The sequence below is a fragment of the Pongo abelii genome, chromosome 22 (assembly GCF_028885655.2).
Source record: "Pongo abelii isolate AG06213 chromosome 22, NHGRI_mPonAbe1-v2.0_pri, whole genome shotgun sequence".
NCBI classification, from domain to species: Eukaryota; Metazoa; Chordata; class Mammalia; order Primates; family Hominidae; genus Pongo; species Pongo abelii.
Genome location: NC_072007.2, coordinates 36,764,367 through 36,787,966, shown reverse-complemented (window position 1 = coordinate 36,787,966; position 23,600 = coordinate 36,764,367). Strand labels below are relative to the sequence as shown.

At 36.9% G+C, this 23,600-nt stretch overlaps 1 long non-coding RNA gene across 1 annotated transcript; it reads left to right on the top strand.

Annotated features, from left to right (window-relative positions):
* The first annotated feature begins 493 nt into the window (after positions 1–493).
* Positions 494–23,600, top strand: LOC129052439 (uncharacterized). The gene is made up of 3 exons (XR_008517481.2): positions 494–700; positions 22,059–22,177; positions 22,901–23,600. It is a non-coding gene; the product is annotated as an uncharacterized LOC129052439 (long non-coding RNA).

Sequence of the window (23,600 nt, the reverse complement as noted above, 5' to 3'; positions counted from 1 at the left end):
TCAGGCCCAAGAAACAAAACTATTTAAATTTCAATGGCTTGAAAACAAGATTTGAAGTCAGCAACTCTGGAAAAAGAAACAGAATTTTAATTTTAAAAGCAATATGCTTGGAGTGGGATGGGGTTATTAACAGCTTGACTCTAAATTGTGGCTACTATCTGAATTTAAATATATGTTGGTCTTCCTGGAATAATGGTTGAGTGAGGCCATTACAGAGCCAGAGGATCTTCTTAAGAATCACAATCTAACTAAAGAGACCATTAATGCAAATGTCTCACACAATTACATTTTCTCTGGCTCTGTGTACCCGACTCCTAAGATGACTGGACAAGCCCTAAGAAAAATGAGACAAAAGCAAAAACTGAATAAACACTCAAACACAAACACAACAATGTAATGAAGGTACAAAGTTGCCCTGTTTCCGGAGCAACATGACTCTATGATGTCAGTGGGGAGAAATTTCTCCTGCTTTAAAACAGAGGCAGTGGCATGCTGTAAACATGTGAAATAAGGAAAGAAGGAAACAGCATCATCATAAGCATAGCTGGTGGCCTATTATTAGCACTCCCCAGAACACCAGCCAATGCTAGACACTGCTGCAGTTTGACATCTCTTGACCTTGGAGGGTGACCACAGCTTCAGCTGCCATAGGAAATTTCAGCCACTGGAAGTGACTCAACAGTGGACCCTTGGGCCATAGGTAAAGTCCTTGATGCATTTTGACAGACCGTAAGAGACACAATTTTTGTGAAGGCTGTGAGGACTTGAGTTTCTCATAAGTAGGTGGAAGATATAGGAGAGACAGAGAGGATTTTGGTGGTTTTTTATTTGTGGAAATTTCAAAGCAGGTCAAAATTATTAATGTTAATTTACCTTTTGAATCCCAAGATTATCAGAAAACACAGATTACATTACTAATGAGAATGGGCAACTTGATTGTATAGATGTTTTCTCTTATCTAAATCTTGCCTATTTTCTAACTATCTAACTGAAAGTTGTGATTCTTCATTTTCTGATACATTACTTCTAGCAAAGTAGAATTCTTAACCTGGAGCTTTTTAAAATCTTTCCTTGACAAAATTCTTGTGAACTTTCTAAAGCCTAACAGCATAATACAACATCAAATGTCACATGCAAAGCATGTCATTTGAAAGGAAGGGACTCTGTGTAATGCCTTCTAAAATGTATTGTTCAGATTCAACTACAGTCAGGAATCCATAACAGAGCAGCAACATTTCAGAACAAGACTGCTACCCAGAATTTGAAATCACACAAAATCTATCTAGTCTCTTTTGCCTTCATTCTTTGTTAACGTGAAAATATTGATGCCTGAATTCTAAACTTCCAAAGAAGTATTAAAGATAAAAACTCTGAGTAAAGAACACATCTGAGTATAACCATGACTAGAATACTGACATTCAACTGCTTCCTTCTAGAACCTAAATTATAAGGCTTAAAAAAAAAAGAGAAAAAACTACATCAGCATCAGAGATGGCAGAAGTGTACCAATGACATGCTATGAAATTAGTGGAATTTCTAGCAAAAATAATCCAGTTGAAGCTAGAATAAATAATTTGCCCAAGAGCCAACTCATAAACCTCTTTCCTAAGACAACAAGGTAGTAAGAAAATACCTACAGGAAATTATGGCAGAACTACAGCAACTTCCTAAAACATTGAGAAAAGGCTGGTGATTAGGGTAGCTGACAGTTTAGTGGAAGAGAATGCCTGTGGGGTCTCCTTCCCACTGGAATCAAAGCAGTAGGAAAGAGAAGCCCTGAGAGGGCATGTGTGGCCATGGCAATGAGAGTCAGTGGCAGCAGGGCTCTTTCCTGATGCAGCAAGACCTCAGCTGAGAAAGCAAGTGTCACTGTTTTTATACATGTATCTAGTTATTCATTTGTATTTATTTAACAGCTTTATTGAGGTATAATGTATACCATTTGATGAGTTTGTACACATGCAAATATCCATGATAGTATCAACATAATCAAGGTAATTAACATATCCAGCACCTCCCAAAATTTTCATGCATTCTTCTGTTTTTTGTCACCTTTGCACCAAGAAGGGAGAAGACAGATCCTCCAGGGTAGCTTGAATGGAAGATAATAATGTTCCCTGATGTAGTGCCAGATGCTCAAACTGCTCACATTTCCAGTTCCTCTCCACTTTCCTCAGGTTATAGACGCATAGGACTGGTCATATAAACTTATATTAATATATGTCCATAAAAAGGCTTATGCCAGTCCCAAGCAGGGAATAACCTAAAATGTCCATCAAAACAGAATGGATAAATAAATGGTGTAATAGTTATCCAATAAAATTATACCCACTGCTTTAAAAACATGAATGATGATACCTGCAACAATGTAAATGAGTGTCAAAAAATTTACTTTCAAAAACATACACATCAAAGAATACATTTTTGTGAGAATGCCCATCTTTATACAATTTAAAACAGGCAAAACCAACCTATGGTTATGGAAATCAGAACAATGGCCATCTATGGGGAATTATCTAAATGGAGGCATAAGATAATTTCTAGAGTAATAATAATGTTTTATGTCATAGTGTTTGTATCCATTTATCAAAATTTGTTGAATTTAATCCCTAATATCTACGCATTTCACAATATGTAATTTTTACTTCAATTTTACAAAAACAGCGGACATCTGGAAGATGGTGGAATAGAACTTTTCTGCACTTGTCTTCTCTCAGGAAACTTAATTGGAACTATCCATGCACAAAAATATATAAAAGCTAAGGAGTCCAGGCAAGAGATTATAATATCTCAGTGTAGCACAGAAATAAGGAAAGACACATTGAAGACAGCAAGAAAGACAGTCTGACATTACCGGCATCATCCTTCCCCCAAGCCTGTATAGCACAGCAAAGAGAGAGACACCTTCTGCCTGAGAAAAAGAATGAGTACTTGGCTCTGCTATAGACCTTAGCACCAGGCCTGCCCCAGTAAAATCCAGTATCAGGCTATTCCTCATGGCTCAGGCTTCAGGCTAGCCTCTATGACCCAAGGCATCAGGCCCATCCCAGTGCCAGGATGATTCCCATAGCCACAGGCTCCAGGCCTATCCCACCACCCGGCCTTGGCATCAGGTTAGCCCCCATGACCCAGTGCTCCAGCAGACCAAGAGTCCAGGTCTGCCTTAGTAGGCCCCAGTGCCAGGCTGGAACCCATGGACCAAGTCTCTAGGACCACTCTGGTGGACGCAGGCTCCAGTACTGCCTCAGCACCAGACTGGTGCCTGCAGTCCCAGGTTTCACTGGACCCAGGGTCCAGGCTGCCCCAGAAAATCTAGGGATCCAGCTCACCTGGGTAAACTCCAGTCCTAGGCTGGCCTCTGTAGGCAGACTCAAGGCCTATCCCTGAACAGCCAGTTGGCAAGCCTACCTTAGTGGGCCCTGACACCCAGATGGCCCATGTGAACTCAGGCTGCAGGCCTGCCCCCAGCAAACCCAAACTCCAGGCCATCCCATGTGGAGCCAATTCCAGGCCTACTCACTTGTTGACCCAGGTACCAGGTTACTCTGCCCAAGGACTCCAGCAGCAAGCCTACACATGGAATCTAAGTCAGGCTGCCTAGAATTTCTGGACAGGCTAATTTATGAAGAGCTCTTCCTGCCAAAGCCATTCTGTAAAGACTGGAAAGATGCTTACTTCCTAAAATGTATAGATATCAGCACAAGGCCACAAAAATCATGAATAATTAGAGAAACATGACACCACCAAAGGAGCAAAATAAGACACCAGTAACCAACCCTAAAGAAATGAAGATCTATGAACTGCTTGACAAAGAATTCAAAATAATCATCTTAAGCTCATTGAGGCTGGGCACGGTGGCTCACACCTGTTATCCCGGCACTTTAGGAGGCCAAGGCAGGTTGATCACTTGAGGTCAGGAGTTTGAGACCAGCCTGACCAAATAGTGAAACCTCATCCCTACTAAAAATAGAAAAATCAGCCAGGCATGTTGATGGGCACCTGTAATCCCAGCTAATCGGGAGGCTGAGGCAGGAGAATCACTTGAACCCAGGAGGCAGAGGTTGCAGTGAGCCAAGATCATGCCATTGCACTTCATCCTGGACAACAGAGTGAGACTCTGTCTCAAAAAAAATAAATAAATAAAAGCAGCTCATTGAGCTATAAGAAATAACTAAATTATATTAGATAGTAAGAAAACTAAATTTATTAGAAAAACAATAAATGAACAAAACAAGAAGTTCAAAGAAGAGATAGAAACCATAAAAAAAAGAACCAAACAGAAATTCTGGAGCTAAAGAACACAATGAATGTACTGAAAAATTTCATAGAGAGCTGTTCAACAGCAGACCCAATCAGCATAAGAAAGAGTCTGTGAGCTTGAAGCCAGATCACTTTAATTATTCAGTCAGAGGAACAAAAGGAAAAAGAATTTTAACAAGTTAAGGAAGATTATAGGATTTATGGGACATCATAAAGTAAACCAATATACACATTTCAGGGTACCAGAAGGAGGAGAAAGAGAAAGGGACTGATTGCTTACTTTAAGTAAAAAAATGACAGAAGACTTTTCAAATCTGGAATGGGAAATGAACCCCTAGATCCATGAAGACCAAAGATACTCAAATATATTAAATACCAGATCTTCACCAAGATCCATTATTACCAAATTCTCAAAAGTCAGTGACAAACAGAATTTTGTAAGCAACAAGAAAATATCAGTTCTTCACATTCAAGGAACCCCCATAAGACTGTTAGTGTATTTCTCAGCAGAAATTTTGTAGGCCGGGAGAAAATTGGATAATGTATTCGAAATAGTAAAAGAAAACAACTTCTAATCAAAAATATTATACCCAACAAGGCTGTCCTTCAAAAATAATTGTTAAAAAAAAGATAAATTTTTTCAGACAAACAAAAGCTGAGGGAGTTCATCACACTAGATTTACCTTACAAGAAATGTAAAATAAAGTTTTTCAGGTTGAAACAAACATATGCTAACAACATGAGAACATACAAAAATGTAAAACTCACTGTAAAGTTTTGATACTCTACTGTCAAGCTTAGATACTCTACTAAACTGTAATACAACCAGAATACTGTAATCATGGTTTATAAATCACTTTTAACTCATATAAGTTAAAATACAAAGTATAAAAGTAACTATAGCTATAAAAATTTGTTAATTTGGTACAAAATATATTAAAAAATATAAATTATTACATCAGTAACATAAAATGTAAGGAAGTGAAAAGTTAAAAAACGGAGTTTTTGTATTCAATAGAAGTTATCAACTTAAAATGGACTGCTATAACAATTAGATGTTTATGTAAGCCCCATGGCAACCACAAGGAAAAAACCTGTATATAATGCACAAAATATAAGAAAAAAATAATGAAATCATGCCACTACAAAAATTATCAAATCATGAAGAAAGACAGCAAGAGGGAGAATGGAATAAAGGAACTACAAAAGAGTTAGAAAACATTTTTAAAATGGCAGTGGTAAATCCTTACCTATCAACAATTAACTTAAATGTAAGTGGATTAAATTCTCCAATAAAAAAAAATACAGCTCAGGAAAAGCAGGGAAAAAAAGAAAATAATGTTACAAACAACAAGACAAAAAAAATTTTTAATAAAAATATATATGTATATGTGTGTATATATATATACACACACACACACACACACACACACACATTGGCCGAGTAGATTTTTTAAAAACAGAAATTCAACTAAATACTGCCTACAAGAAACTGATTTTAGTTGATGCTATAGTTTAAGTGTTTGTCTGTTCTTCAAAATTCCTTTTTTTTTAAACAAGCTGAAAGTTTTTATTGAAAATTTGAAACTTGATCCCCAATGCAACAGTATAAAGAGGTGAGGCTTTAGGAGTGATTTGACTATGAGGGCAAAGCTCTCCTAGAAGGGACTAGTGCCTTATGAAAGGGCTTGAGGGAGTGAGATTGCCCCTTCCATCCCTTTTTCCCTTCCACGTTTCACCGTGTGAGAACACAGCCACAAGGTGCCATCATGGAAGAAGAGGGAAAGCCTTCATCAGAAGCGAAATCTACTAAGGCTTTGATCTTTAGACTTCTAGTTTCTACTACTGTTAGAAATAAATTTATATTATTTATAAATTACCGACTCTGTGGTATTTTTGCTACAGCAGCAGAAACAGACAGATGAAAAAAGGTATTCCATGAAAATAGTAACCAAAAGAGAGCTGGAGTGGCTATACTTATATCAGAAAAAATTGATTTTAAGTCAAAAACTGTAAAGAAAGATAAAAACAATCATTGAATTATGATAAAGGAGTCAATTCATCTAGAAGATATGACAATTATAAATATATATGCACTCAAATTGGAGCTCCTAAATATACAAATATTAACAGAACTGAAGAGAAAAATAGAAATACACTAATAATAGTGGACTCCAATATTCCTCTTTCAGGGAAAGTATTATGTTTGGTGGAAAACAATTTAGGCATTCCTCAAAAAATTAAAAATAGAACTGCCATGTGACCCAACAAACCCTCTTATGTATATACCCAAAAGAACGGAAATCACTACCATATAACAAAAATACAGCTGCACTCCCATGTTCATTGCAGCGTTATTGACAATAGCCAAGATATGGAATGAACCTACTGATGATCCATTTATCCGTGAATGAATGGACAAAGAAAATATGGCATATATACATACATATTATAATAAATTATTTTTATATACAATACCTACATATAATGCAATACTATTTAACCTTAAGAAAAAGAGGTAACACTGTCATTTGTGACAACATCGATGACACTGGAAACCATTATGCAAATGAAATAAGCCAAGTACAGAAAAACAAGTAACTCATGATCTCACTTATATGTGTAATCTAAAAATAAAGTTGAACTCACACAAGCAGAGAGTAGAATGATGGTTATGGGGGAGGGGCAGGAGATGGGTACATGTTGACTAAAGGGTATAAAAATTCAAGTATATAGGAAGTGTAATTTCTGGAGATCTATTAGCATGGTGACTATAGTTGATAATATTATATATTTGAATATTGCTAAAAGAGTGGATCTTAAATGTTCTCAGCACAAATAACAATAACTGTGAGAGTTGATGCCTATGTTAGCTAGCTTAATCAATTTTTAATGTGTACAAATATTACAACATTATGGTATACACCATGAATATATGTATTATGACGTTTGTGAATATACCTTAATAAAGTTGGCAGAAAAAAAATGGCAAAAAATAATTCTGCACACTCTGACTCAGTTGTATGTCCCTCTTTGCTTTACAAATCTATGGCATCCCTCTAATATGTAAAATAAGTACGTGTAGCAAGCATTTTCTTATGGTCTTATGTTAAACATGACTATGATTTTATTGATTACTTCTGTTATTAATTTTATTCTGAGGGGGCTGTGTGTGTGTGTGTGTGTGTGTGTGTGTGCATGTAGAATGAAAGGGATGATTCAGTATCTATTGTATAATGGGAGTCTTTTTTTTCCCTCTGTTTTTCCAAAAGGCAACTCTTTTTATCCCTCAATCTCAGATAAAACACACTGCAGGGAAATTACCAAACACAAAAGTCTAGCTTTTCTGTTGACTGCACCCATGCAAAATAAAGCTGCTTCCTTTGGGCTAGACTAAAATCACAAGATAAGAATTGTTAATTTAACTGGTCCAGTAACTTTCTATGAACTGAATGCTTAATAAACTTAAATGGAAAAAGAACCATTTTATCTTGTTATTATCTTATACTTGTTCTAAGAAACCCATTTATATGGCGGTTTTTTGTACCAAAGAAAAGTAATCATTTCAACCCTCTCCACTTCAAGATAAATGGAAAAAAAATCCTTATCCGCTGTTCACATTTTATGATATTAAATGTACTTATCCTGATATTGCTCTGGTAACAAGCCCTGTAGAATATACATCTCCTGAAAGTAGATGTCAAAAAAAAAAAAAAAAGATTCATGAAAAGAATATATGTCATCCTTACTGAGTTATTATGTTTAAGGAAAAATATGCAAATGAAAACTTCTTAAAATAGAAGTAGACAGCAAAATAAATTCCATGAAAGTTATCTTTCCTTCATTCAGCTCTGGGAAGTCCTCCTTTGAGAGACTGTGTATGGCATAAGTTTCATTCAATCCGTGGTTATTTCTTGTAATCATTCTTTCAAACACCTTCCAATATACATTTTCTGTCTATTTCCAGCGTTTTCATCTAGTTCAGGTACACTTTTCATTTCCTCTGGATGATACTAAAGACCTCCTAGATCTAATGCGTTTTCACCTAGTTCAGGTACAATTTTCATTTCCTCTGGATGACACTAAAGACCTCCTAGATCTAATGCTCCCAGGACTGCAGCATTAATCTTGCTAAACAATACCACCACAAAACTGAGCACACTCTTTTCTTGCTCAAAAACCTTTAGACACTCCCCTAGTGTTCAACAAACTAGCCTAGCCTTCTAAAACTAATGCATGACTAGCCCAGACTTACCCAATCACCTTTGTCTCCCCCAAATCCTCCACACGTCTATACTTTGAAAATTGTCATTAGAAGGAATTTGCTCTAGCCATAGAAAATCAAACTGTAGTGTTGTATTAAAAAGTGTGATAAAGTTACTGTTTTCCCAAGTCCCTCATCCCATTTTTAAGTAATAACTACTGTTTATATGCCAATGTGTATTCTTCCTACCACAAAGAAAAGACACTTGCATATTGTATATGTAAAGAGAGATAAAAGTAGATTTACAATTTGAGACTTGACTTTTTCCTGTTTAATTTTTTGACAGAACTAGTTTTCCAAGTCACTTGTAATTTATCTCATTCTATATTATCATTGCCTTCATTCTATTAATATGCTATACCATAATGTATTTAATTGGTCCCTATTAAGGGATAGTCAGTTTCCTTTTTTTTTACACTTTTATATAAAGCTTGATGATCTTTGTACCCATATCTTAGATGCACATTTGCAAAAGAATCTATTGGGTAATTTTCTAAAAAGGAAATAATTTAATCGAATATCATGGTCATATTTATTTTGAAAAATATTGCCAAATTGTGTTACAAGAAGCCTGACCCTATTTATGCCTATTCCCCACTCTCTCATGTGACAACACTAGGTAATATAAATTACTTTAATCTCTCCACTCTAATAGGTAAAGAATAGCGGCTGGGCACGGTAGCTCACACCTGTCATCCCAGCACTTTGGGAGGCCGAGGCGGGTAGATCACGAGGTCAGGAGATCGAGACCATCCTGGCCAACACAGTGAAACCCTGTCTCTACTAAAAATACAAAAATTAGCCAGGCGTGGTGGCGGGTGCCTGTAGTCCCAGCTACTCAGGAGGCTGAGGCAGGAGAATGGTGTGAACCCGGGAGGCGGAGCTTGCAGTGAGCCGAGATCGCGCCACTGCACTCCAGCCTGGGTGACAGAGCGAGACTCTGTCTCAAAAAAAAAAAAAAAAAAAAGAATGGCATGCCAGTTTTACATTTCCATTTTTAAAATCATGAGTTGGAATGCTCTTGCTAATGTGAATGGATCACAATAAATCTCTTTCTTGGACTGCTTGTTTATACTCTGCCAGAATATCTTCCTATTGCTAGAAACTTCCCACTTAATACTATAACTTTACTGTACCCCATAAGTTTCGGTAAGTTGTGTTTTCATATTTGTTGAGATATGATTTAAATTCCCTTGATTTTTTATTTGGCTCAGTGATTGTTCAAGAGTGTGTTAGTTTCCACATATTTCTAATTTTTTCATTTTCTTATTGTTATTTATTTAGTTTTATTCCATATTGGTTGTGATGGCATCAGGGGCCCATCTGGAGTGGCTACTGCAAAGATGCTGGCTGCAGCAAGGGATGTGCGCTTGGGGCTGCACACTCCTCAGAGACTGTGGGAGACAGGAACAGGCAGGAGCCTTGTCCCCTTCTGAGTTGCTGGGGTGGGAGGCCCACACTCCCGGGTACAGCTGCAATTACCCAGCCATGGCCTGCTCTCTGGGCCCAGGAAGCCCCCTCCACCCACAGTCTCGGAAGCACCTACTCCTGCTGCCTGGCCTCTCCCTGCCCCTGGCAGCCACTCTGATTTCGGAGCAACGTTGTGGCAGAGCGCAGGTGCTGTCATGACTTGGCTAGGTGTGCAAACACTTGGCGTGGTGCTGACACACCAGCCCCCTGCCACCTCAGCCCCCTCTAGACTTTGGGTGCCAAAGAGCATGGGAGGGAGGCCAAGGGGGAGCTAAGAGCAGCTTGGCACGGGCCTGCAGGTAGGTGACCCTCAGTACAAATAGCCTAAGTGCCGTGAATGACATATAGATGGTGGCAGGAGGCAGACAGGCTCCTGGGTGGAAAGGGGCAGGTCCCCAGTGAAGCACCACCTTCAAGCCAGGGATGGTCTGAAGCCTGGGGGCCGGGCTGTCAGTTCTGCAGACTGGAATGAGAATTTATGGTGCTTTTTCTGCCCTCCTGTGGCTGCCCATGGACATGGGCAATCAGCATGCACTTAATCCCCTCTGAGGACCATTAAAACCCCACACTCAGCCAGACTCGAGCAAATGACAGGACAACTTGCCTGTGGATAGGAGCCGCCCATTCCAGGTCTTCTCTCCACTGAGGGCTGCACAGACGTTGAGACAGCCTGCCTGTGGATAGAAGCTACCCACTCTGGGTCCACTCTGTGCTAAGAGCTGCCCACTCATTGAAACTACCTGCCTGTGGATAGGAGCTACCCACTCTAGGTCTCCTTAGAGCTGTACTGTCACTCCATAAAGCACTCTTCACCTTGCTCACCCTCCAGTTGTCTGTATACCTCATTCTTCCTGGACATGGGACAAGAACTCAGACCCACCAAGCGGTGGGAGTAAAAGAGCTATAACACAACCAGGGCTGAAATGTGCCTCCTACTCACTACATTGCAGGTGATGAGAAGAAAAGAAGAGAGAGGAGAGAAGAGCTGCAGCCCTTCGGGGAGCCCAGACCTAGGAGCTCCTGGAGCAAGGGCAGTGACATCCTCTTTGGGACTCTACAGTTCTTGGTATCTGCAAGCTTCCAGCTGCTACCATGTTCCTGTTGCCTTCAGTGGAGGCTGCTTGTGGTATGCCTGGTCTAGCCACAGCCTCACAGGGAACCAGGGTCTATGACGGCACCTGGAGCTGCCCACCCCTCAGCAGCTGACATGCCTGGCTGTGCGCCGTGGCTGGACCAGATGCTCACTTGCTCACGCACCCCTCGCCACTCTGCGCCTGGCTAACCCTTGGCAGGCATGGGGTCTGGGCTGGTAGCATGAACCTAGCACACCCTGCCAGGCCAAGTGGGAATGAGCCCAGTGGGCCTGAGCAAAACTCAAGCAAAGGCTGCACTGGCCACAGAGGCTTCCAGCTAGAAAAGCAACACCCCAAAGATCCTGTGACCACTGGAAAAGATACTTGATATGAATTTGATCTTCTTAAGTTGGTTAAGATTTGTTTTGTGAAGTAACATGTGATCTATAGTGGAGGAGTGTTCTGTATGTGCTCAAAAAAAAATGTATTTTGCTGCTGTTGGATAGAATGTTTTATATATGTCTGTTTGGTTCATTTGGACTGTAGTGTTATTCAAGTCCACTGTTTCCTTATTAACTTTGTCTGGAAGTTTTGTCTGTTATTGAAAGTGGGATATTGAAGTCTCCTGCTAGTATTGTATTATTATAAATTTCTTCTTTCAGGTTCATTTTATATACTTGGGTGCCCTAGTGTTAGATACAGATATATTAAGTATTTTTTTATTAAGGAGTTTAGTTTATTTCAATTTTAAGTAGTTATCAGTAAGGAAGGATTAACTATTGTCATTTTTTGTTTATCTTCTAGTCCTTTTGTCCTTCATTTTTCCCTTTGCTGTCTTCTTTTGCATTTCTTTTTTGTATCAATAGTTTTTTTTATTTCTATTTTTCTTTTGTGTAACTTCCATAGGTATTTTCTTTGAGGTCATCAACAGGTAAAGCAGGTCTAGTGGTGATAAATTTCTTCAGCTTTTGTTTGTCTGAGAATGTCTTTATCTCCCTTTCATTTTTGCAGGACAGGTTTGCTGGGTATACTACTCTTGTTGGCAAGCATTTCTCTTTCAGCCCCTTGAATATATCATCTCTTTCCCTTCTGACATCACAAGTTTCTGCTGAAAATCCCCTGGTAGTGGGATTACCTTCTTGGTCAGCTCTTAGATGCAAGTTAGTTAAAAGCCTGACCCATGGGTGGTAACTGGGAAAGTTGAGATATTACATTACATATCAGTCAAACCCCTTCCATTGAGAAACTGGGAGCTGAATGTTTTAGCCTGCTAATAAAACCACTAATTTGTTCTTGTGGTCCTGGGGAACTCACAAATGCCATGACCTGCCAACTTAAAGGGGTAGGGGATTTAGTAGCCAGTCTTTTGGTTGGGATTTAAAAGTTGAGGTGCTAGATGGGTGGTTCAACTCTTCACTCCTCAGAGTGAAGTGTGGAATTGAGGGTTTCCTTTCAATTGTAAGGTTCTGTGCCTGGAGTGAGGTTTGTAGTATAGGTGTATCTCAGCTTTCCTACCTATTTCAATGTGGATATTTTCTCAGTTGCATGGTGTGTATGAGTTTGTCAACCAGTTCTCTCAAACGGAATTGGTCTAGAAAACCCACTATCCTGCTGACATCCTCTATTCCATACATTTGAAAACTTAAATGAATTGCAATATTTCTAAAAAAAAAAAACATGTTAAATCTGACTGAATACAGAATAGTTTACTGTTTATAAATAATATTTTTACCATCGTCAGTTTCTGCACTAAAATAAGGTGAAAATAAAGATTAGACATGAAGAAATCAATTGCACGAATGATATGATCAGGTACATCGAAAATTGAAGAAAAATAGAAAATTATTAGAAGTAATAAGAATCAGTTAGTTTGCTAAAAATACAATTCTAACATAAAATTACTTATTTCTCAATTAATAATCAATAGAAAACTTTGTTTTAAAAAGATAATTTTATATAATTGCAACAAATAATATAAGGTTTCTAGGAATAAGTATTCCCAAATATCTAGTAGAACTGCATGGAAAATGCTGTAAAACTTTATTAGAAACATTTTTGAAACATTATATATTAAATGTAAAAATACAGTCCTGGATAAACTATAATATCATAAAGATGTTAATTTTTTGAATATAATTAAAATAAAAATTTCTAATAGTATTTCAGATGAGGGTAACAAACTGATTTTAAAAAATATTTAAGAGCAAAGGATCAAATATATCCAAGACTATTTGGAAGAAATACTAATTTTGATTGGTGCAGGAGATGTTTTCCTACTGCCTACCAAGGGTCATGATGAAACTATGGCAAAAAAAAGACAGCACAGTGTTGACACAGGAATAAACAAAGAGATCAACTGCACAAAACGGAGATTCCAGGAAAAAAAAGTATCACATAAATACTGTAACTTCATATAAACCACAGGCAGTATCAAGATTACAAATGAGAAAGAAATGATGGGACCATTCGACTATGGTACAGGAAAAATTATTCAAATGGTATAAAGTAAATTTCCGAAATACTTTAAAGAAATGAGAGTGTTCACACGTGTGCATGCAAACATGTGCACATGCACACGCACACACACATACAAATACACCCCTCCAGATGGGTTAAGATGTAAATTGGAAAAGCAGGCCATAAAAAATGTTAAAAGAAAGTATAAAAATGTATATTTGAAATCAAGGTCTGGATGCATTTTTGTTTTGAAAGATGATAAGTTATAAACCATGACAGGGAAATTAGACTACATCAAAGCTAAAAACTTTGATATATGAAAAGATGTCATTTAAAAAGTCAAATTGCAAGTCAGTGGCTGAAGATGATATTTGCAGGGCATATAATTGATAAAGGCATTTGAATATAGAATATGTCAAAAAATTAGGTAGATAAGAAATGCACAAACAACCCAATAGAAAAATAGATCCATGTGAAAAAGCAATTTCAAACTGTGTAATCACAAAACATGCATGTAAAAATATACTCAGTCTCACAAAATTGAGAAATTCATGTTTGAACAGAAGATAATATTTAACCTGTCCAGATAAGCAAAATTTAAAAGACAAATAATCTGACCATCAAAGTTGTTGGCAAGACTGTAGAGAAACTAGAATGCATATACACTGTTGATGATAGTGCAAATAGCCTCAACCAACTTGGAATATAACTTGGCAATATCTTGTAATATTGAACATGCAAATAGGCTGCCCTGTTATCCAGCAATTCCACTTCAATATTACCTGAGGGACAGTGACACCTATGCATAAGGAAACACACATACCATATTACAAGATTGTTCATTGCATTATTGTTTTTAGCAGGCAAAAAAAGAAAGCCCAAAATATTTCACTGGCAAGGGAGTAAATAAATTGTGTTGTGCTTACACAATAAAATAATGTAAAACAACCGTTAAAAACACATGTACTAGATGTGTACTAACTAGATGTACACATATCATGGATAATTGTTAAAATGTAACCACGCTTTCCTAAAGTTAACAATGATCATTGCAATGTTAGTATTTTGTAAGATAAAGCATCTTGATTCTATTTTACTGCTTCAGAACAGCATGACCAAATGGGCAGCCACTAACCAAATTTATTGGGTGGCAACTTACCTCTAAGACTGAGGAAGAGAGAAAATTTGTACATGCATACGTTTTACTTTTCCACTTTATTTTGAAGTCTTAAAAATCAAAGTTCCCAAACCTAAGAGCATTACCAAAATTTGGTATTCAGTTGAGTGTCTACCACTCACATTTTAATAAGAGATGACCTGAATTACTTCCATGTCATTAGCATTCTGTTTGCTTCCATAATGATCTCTGTGTGATTTTATATTCAGAAGCACAATTGCATGGATTATAAACACAAAATTGATTAGAAAAATGCACTACAGAAAAGGTCTATTATCTTCAATAGATAAGACTATGATTACTTTTCAAAATGCTTTTTAAAAGCATAGCATATAAACTAATGATATTCTTTTTCAGTATACATTTTCCTACATATATAATAAAAAATTAAAATGTTTATTTAAGATGGAAAGAGCAGGATAATTTGCACAGTGTCTTCTTTCCTGAGGTTTTTAAGCTCCAAAACTGCCAGACACATCTTTAGCTTGGGGCTTTAACAAGCACAAAAGGTCATTTATCCAAGGTCGTTATAGCCAACTTCCACGGGATGATAAGCAGTCATGTAGAAATTATTTAAATGACCACAGAAGCACATGCCAATTTAGCTTGGTGTTTTGCATGACCCCAATTGACCACTTTTCTACATATTATAGCAATACTTCAGAAAGCTGACCTTTGGAGAAAAGGTGATATATTTTTATTTTCAAACTGTTAGGTAAACAAAGAAAGAAGCACTATTATCACCACAAGCATATGTGTACATGCATGTGCACACACACGCACACACACGTGCACACGCACCTCCTGGAAGATGCTCAGCTTAGTTTAAAGCTTGAACACAAGATTCTCTGATCCTATTTAAGGCAGTATTGGAAAAAATTATCTCTGTATATAGTTCAAAGCTTTACTTTATTAGGTGTGTGATATTAGACAATTTTTTTCTCTTAATTCAGAAATGAGAGCAAAAGTCACTACCTCTTCTAGGTTTCTGGTGAGGATAAAAATTTAACTAACATTTTATGTATTTCGTCTAGCACAGAGGCGAGCAGTATTACATGCTTGAAAAGATGAGAGCATTTTTTGATAGGGCTTGCACAAAACACTAACTTACAATGATAAATATTAACCAAACATTTCTTCTGTCTCTTAATCCCAGTTTAGTTTAATAACATTACTTAACTCTGACTATATATTAGGCATTATGATAAGTGAATAAGAAACAGTTTGTGGCAAAAATTAGCCAGGTTTGTTGGTGCATGCCTGTAGTCCCAGGAGTACAAGATCAGCCTGGGCAACATGGCAAAACCCCATCTCTACAAAATTATGCAAAAATTAGCCACATTTGTTGGTGCATGCCTGTAGTCCAGGAGGTCAAGGCTGCAGTGAGATGAGATTGAGCCACTACACTCCAGCCTGGGAAACAGAGTGAAAGAGAGAGGAGGGAAGGAAGGGAAGGAAGGGAAGGAAGGGAAGGAAGGGAAGGAAGGGAAGGAAGGGAAGGAAGGGAAGGAAGGGAAGGAAGGGAAGGAAGGGAAGGAAGGGAAGGAAGGGAAGGAAGGGAAGGAAGGGAAGGAAGGGAAGGAGGGAAGGAGGGAAGGAGGGAAGGAGGGAAGGAGGGAGGGAGGGAGGGAAGGAAGGAAGGAAGGAAGGAAGGAAGGAAGGAAGGAAGGAAGGAAGGAAGGAAGGAAGGAGAAATAGTTTGAGCCATCAAGAAATACAATGTCTAATAGACAGGAAACAAATAGACATAATTGTAATATAACATGATTAATGATAAGATATAGGAATTTCCAAGGGCAGAGAAACTTAATCCAACAAAATGATAGATGAAAAATTTAAAAAGAAGATTAACACTCAACAAGTTGAGTATCAAGGAATGAATAAGAATGAGTCAGTATTTTTTTTTAACAGAGAAAGACCTACCAGGCAGAGAGAACAAGCTTACACTTATGTTTGAGAAACATAAATTCTTTAATTGGGTAACAAATGCAAGGTGTAAAATGTCAGGCACAGATTATGGAGATGAAACTCTTGAGATGGGCAAGGGCCAGGACATAGGGACCTCATATGATATGGCCAGAAAACGAGCACTGTTAGATGGATTTTTCTAGGTCAGATTTATTTTGGAAAGCTTTTTCTGGTTGGTGAATGGATTTCAAAAAGATCAAGCCTGGAAAACGAGATACCAATTAGGGAGCTATTATATTATACAAGTTCCAGTGAGAAACAATGAGAGTCTCAAGGAGGAGGGATGGTGAGTAACAGTGAGATATCAGGAATATTTAGTAAGTTAAATTGTGAGGACTAGGATGTGTAGGTTAAGGGAGAAGGCTAAGGCAACTGAGGTTTCATGTCAGGTGGCTGGGCAGATGAAGATCATCTAAGTACAGACCTGGATTGCAGATGAAAGAGAGAGGCAGAGATAGAGAAAGATTTGGGCAAAGAAGATGATAAGTTAATTTTAGGAGCCCTGGGAAAATCAGGATGGCAGATTTTGAGGTCATCAGCACGTGCTCAGCTTTAAAAAACAAAGAAAAATGGATGTTGTACTTAGAGAATTCAGAGTAAGAAGGAGTTCAAAGGGAAAATGGTTTGAGCAGAACTCTGGAGAAAGTATGCGCTGTGAAAAAAATAGCACATAAAAGTGGGTCAAGAAAAAACAGAGAAGAGAAACAGAATCCTCTTATAAATCCTAGAAAAGGGAAATTTTAAGCAATCAACAGTCATATATTTAATGACGCTTCACTCTAAAACAATATACAGTCTCTCCACTTTTTCATAGATTTTCTAATGTCATTTTAATTTATCTGAAGATGAACAGTATTTATCTATCTTTTCATGCCTATCTCCAAGAGCATGAATAGCACCATACTGAGAATATAAAGGACACTTTCTTTACCCCCAAAATATTTTTTAAACTTTTTTTTTTTTTTTTTTTGAGACTAGTCTCGCTCTGTTGCCCAGGCTGGAGTGCAGTGGAACGATCTCGGCTCACTGCAACCTCTGCCTCCCGGGTTCAAGCGATTCTCCTGCCTCAGCCTCCTGAGTAGCTGGGACTACAGGTGCGTGCCACCATACCCGGCTAATTTTTTGTATTTTTAGTAGAGACAGCGTTTCACCGTATTAGCCAAGATGGCCTCAATCTCCTGAGCTCAGGTGATCCTCCCGCCTCGGCCTCCCAAAGTGCTAGGATTACAGGCGTGAGCCACCGAGCCTGGCTACACTACTTTTAACTTTCTTATAGAAGTAAAACTTCAGTGAAATGCTCTCCTAATACCTATCCAATCCCTGAAATCTTGTAGAAAATTATATATGTAGCCTCACATGGAATATAAATTCATTCTGTGCATAAGGAAAGAATCTTAGAGTTTAAAGTATACATTCAACTGAAGACCAGAAATGAACATTTTTAAAGGACTCTTTATAAAAGGGATGGGAAGAATTTACCAAATCTTTAGCAGGCCACGATGTCTGCTGAATAGAGACTGAGTGCCTTCCTTTTGCCAGGGACTATGCTGATGTCTGCTGGGAACACAGGATGGGGACAACACAGGTTCAGCATTCCAATGTCTCACAGACCGGGGAGGCCATAGAGAAGGAAGCAAATTATTACCATTCACAGAAACATGTACAAAGTGCTATGGGTGCTCAGGGGAAAAAATGCCAAAGTCATATTTTGATATTAATCCAATTACCAGCTTTAAACAGGACAATATATCAACAATTTATGCTTCATAAATTAAAGTAACACACCATACAAAAATTCCTAATCAATAAAATATATTTTACCCATTCTCAGCTTGGTCATTAGTGTCTTTCCATTTAATAAACAGGTTTTCATTTTGATTTGGTTTGAATAGGTTTGAGCTTGGCTCTCATCTTCCTAAACAGTGCAACCAGGATTGTAGTAACATTTAGAAAGAGAAGTTGGTGTTTGTTTATGAAAGGAAATAACAGAACATCAGTAATTGTTGTAAAATTGAAAAGGAAAAATGTTGCTGAGAAAATGTAATTGGGTGTATGCTTTATCTCTTATAAATCAGTGGAGGTCAAATTAACACATTTAAAAAATATTTATGGAGTATATCTACATAAAAAGTTGTTTAAAACACACAGAAAAATTACTTTCAAACTTCTTATGCATTTTCTCCTTTGCTCCATGTACAGAGCAAGTACAAAAAGCTATTTTTATGAATATTCTCCATACTGTGAGTAAATGTTTCTTTTTCTTGAAATGTCAGTATCTTATCTCCATATTTTCTACTTTGTTATGAAAAAAGATGACTGCCCTACAGATTTTCATGTCTTGCTCTGCTGCCCTAGAAATGAATATTCAACAAAGAATAAAAAGGTTTGGAGAACAAGAAGCAGTCTTAACTCATAGGCAGTCAAAATCAGAAAAATGTTGCTAATATCAATTTCATTGGGATTCATAAAGGCAGTCTCCATAGCAACATCATTTTCACAAGGCACAGAAATGCTGCATTTTATTTTTTTTTTAATGGAAAAGCTGAGGGTCAGATTATCACTTTTTCTCCATGTACCATTTATCCTCTGTTCTCACACAGGTCTCATTGCATTCAAAAGGAGCTTTATGGACATAAAAGATGGCTCAGCATTTAAGTGGAATAATACTCTTAACTGAGTTTCTTAAAGAAACATACAGCATTAGAGGATTTGGGATAAATCTGAGAGAAACTATTCCTGAAATTAAAAACATATTACTTGACCCTCACTCTGAGAACTTGGAAGCTAGCTATTTAAACATGACTGTGTAAATCCAACAAAGGCACTCCTTTAAGAGTCAACTAAAATCCAGTTTGTATGATTAAACAGCTTAGGGAAACATTTGGCCTCTTTCTTCTTTCCCACTTGCTTTAAGGATGAAGTTTAGAAAGAGAGTGGTTATAGTTTTAATAATTTTTGAATGTATTTATATTATCCCTCCAGATACTGTTGCTTCGAAAACACTTTTTTTCTTCATGAAAGTGAATGGTGGAAGAAGAAATGGATAAGATGATTGGAAATAATTTTTTATTTACAAGATTATTTAAAGGATTATTCCTAGAACAAGTAAAATTTTCCATTATTTTTACATTGTCTCTTCTCAGTATTCAGATATCGACTATCTAATATCTATTTGGTTTTCATGTTAAACTGTATTTTCAAGATTATAGTTTTATTGTAATTATGTAAGTGCATTTTGGTGGGAGGAAATTCTAAAATAACTTTTTACTCAAGAGACTGATAAAACTCTATCATGAATAAATAACTACTCAATAAACTAGAATGAGTCTCTTTAAAGATTTCATGGTCCATTGACTAAATGCATAATTAGGTGAGACATTTTCTGAAGTTGTTTTTAAACCAATCACATCATGCATTGCGCAAACCAGAGTGAAGCTAATGAAAAAATTTTATGGTATCAGTTAAACAAATAATTCTTTTGTAATATGTCCATTCTATATAAAAAGATTTCTAAAATTAATTTGTGTCAATTACAATTACAGAAATGCAGAAGAAGCTGTGAAATTCAAGTATATACGTAGCATAGATCTTAATAGACCCTCCAATACAATGTGTTTTTCCTTCTGTTATTTGCTTGGTAATAATGGAACTAAAGCAGTTAAAAGGAAACTATGCAATAGCTATAGAAATGAACTTCAATACATTTTAAGATGTATAATATCAACTGCATAGCTTCTGAACATAAAATACAGCTTTTTAGGTTAAGATTTACACTTTCTAAGAAGAGTTGAATGTACTCGTCCACAAAGAACTTTGGTTGCTGGGGAAGAATTTGGGATCCAGGAATAGCCAACTTGAATGAAATACAGGAAAGTTGGCAAATGACTAAAAATTCTAAATGGATCCAAAGGCATTTGTGTAAATTGCGTCCCTAAAGATAAACCAGTCTTAAAGATTATGAAATATGTTAAACATATCAATATCTAATTTTGATATTATCCTCATTTGAATATAAATTATTTTTCTATTACATTAAAGGATCAAAAGTAATCAAATATTATTTATCTTAATATATACATTAAATGAATATAGTCTGTCTATTGCACATATCATTGTAGTATAATTTTATGGTTACCATATATAGTTCAAGAATACTCTGTTAATAATTCTTATTTTTCTTTTACTTTATGTTTGCTATTTAAAACCCTTTAAGCATTTCCTTCCTTCTTTCCTTCGTTCCTTCCTTCCTTCTTTGCTTCCCTCCTTCCTTCTTCCTCCTTCCTTCCTTCCTTTCTTTTTGAGACAGGGTCTCACTCTGTTGCCCAGGCTGGAGTGCAGTGCTGCAATTTTGGCTCAGTGCAACCTCGACCTTCGGGGCTCAGGTGATCCTCCCACCTCAGCCTCCCAAGTAACTGAGGCTACAGGCACACACCACCACTAATTTTTGTATATTTTGTAGAGGGGGTGTGTCACCATGTTGCCCAGGTGGTCTTGAACTCCTGGGCTCAAGCAATCTGCCTGCCTCAACCTCCCAAATTGTTGGGACTACAGGCATGAACCACCGCAACTGGACTCTAAGCACTTTCTAAACTTTTATATCATTGAAAAGATAGAAACTTTAATTGTATCACACAGAAACTAGATTATTGCATTTATTCTCTATACTGATATTTTCCGTTTTACTCATTTTTTTCGATATCTAACATTTTTCTAATGCACAAATCACAAGCACCAGCTTAACTCCTTATGAATCTCCTGCACTCCTTTCTCACTCTTCCACCTACCATGTTAGTGTGCCTCTGAACCCTGTATCATGGGAAACAGCTTTCTTCATCCTGTTCCCAGATTTCAGCTTTCTCTTCTTTCACACCACAGTACAAATCTTAAATCTGCCAAAAAACTTTTTTTACACGACCTCATTCTTTCTTTAACCTACCAGCAGATTAGCCCTCTATGGATTTCTATAATGATTGAACTTCTACATTTCTTTAGACTTCATGCATGCCTTTACTTTTCCCTCATATCATTAATTCTAGAGGACTGGGATAATAAATATATCTTGTATATGGTATGATTTCTGACAAATGTAATGTCTGTGAGTCACTGTGAAACCTCAGATTTATAAAGTATTTTCAAATTTTCCAAAAAATGGCTGAAGACTGAAATGAATATACTATGTAATTTAATAAATGGATTTAAAAATGAAGTTATAGCCAATGAACAATATGATTATGCAGAAATGATCACTGGTAAAAGTTCACGTCTTACCAGGTTCTGTTTGACTGCCATGTGAATTATGCACCAAAATCTTTAGTTGAATATATAATCTGTAGATCAACTTTCTCTTTCACTGTTAGAAGAAAAAGAAAAAAAAAATATTCTTCCTTAGACAGACTCAAGATGATGAAATAAGGAGGAAAGAAGAGGGAACTTGAGAACCCTGCTGATGACGTATGTAACTGAGGAAGGAACTTCAGGAACAGAAAAATCTTAGGAGAATCCAAAAAAGTAAGGATTTTGATGAAACAGTGTATATAAGTGGGTAAGAAACATACCCATAAAATAAATGTAAAAATGTATCTTTTTTATTATTATACTTTAAGTTCTAGGGTACATGTGCACAACATGCAGGTTTGTTACATATGTATACATGTGCCATGTGGGTGTGCTGCACCCATTAACTTGTCATTTACATTAGGTATATCTCCTAATGCTATCCCTCCCCCTCCCCCCACCCCACAACTTAAAAATGTAATATTTGTTACAGTGGTACCCTTCTTATGAAGAACTGTCTATAGATATCTGTCAAAATCTTCAGAATTTATGTAGCATCCCTTAAACAAGGGATTTGTGTATAAAATTCAGAGATATTTGAACTTGAATGGAAAAAATATAATTGTTTTTTCATTAACCACTAACTCTATAGACTAGCATTTTTTCCAGTTAAAAATATAGGTAACAAGCCAGAGAAGTGTTAGCAATATCTGTGCTTTCAAGAAGTTGCTTCCAATTTCATATCATATTACAGTTGTTACAAATATCATTAATGTTCAAAACTAGCTTGAAATTATATCAGATTTCAGCCCACTGCTAGAGCTTATTATTTTGTATATTCCTTAAAAAGCACATATATTACTATTTTTAAAACATGAATACTATTAGTTTGATAATTGTATTTCAATATTATCCATGTTCTTTGTGATTCTATGTATTTTTATTTTGTAAATTTAGGAATAATATACTGAGCAGGACTCCACAGGCTTCAGCCGACAACCAAAGCAGTTCATGGTTTAGTAAAGGATGGGAACTCCTGAACTAAAGCTAACATGCAGAAATCTTATATTCAATGACATTAGCATGAAATAGTTCCCATAGTAGCATATGGTCAGGAGAATTCGCTTTCACATTTTCTTTCAGAAGTCCACTCAATCTAGTTCATGTGAAATATTTTCAAGTAGAAGTATATCCCTCACAGATCTCGTTGTCCAGGAGACATCAGTAGTTATGTAGTTGTAAAAGGACACATGTGAGGTGCCTGGTCATTATAATACAACTTGTGACAATGGAATGGGTGATGTTGAGAGGCATACTTAGAAATTGTACCTGGAACCTGGATGCTAGAGCCACATGAAGTGATACAGTAAATGCAAGTTTGCTTCCATATGAAGTAATTATTTAAATGTGACTTGGCAGAGGGATGAGCCACTAGGTAAGCTCCAACTAGGGCTTCTTACAACTTGGTAGAACCTTCCCGTGGTCAGACAGAACACTATGACGTGATCTTCTCCAATGAAGACCTAAACAGATTAAAGGGGCCACGATCACTGAACATCTTCCAGCTTAATATCCTCCAGCTTAATATCTTATGCTTTGCTGCAAATTTGTCCTTTGAACTTATCAACCAAAATGTAACTTCAATAAAATGTGTCAG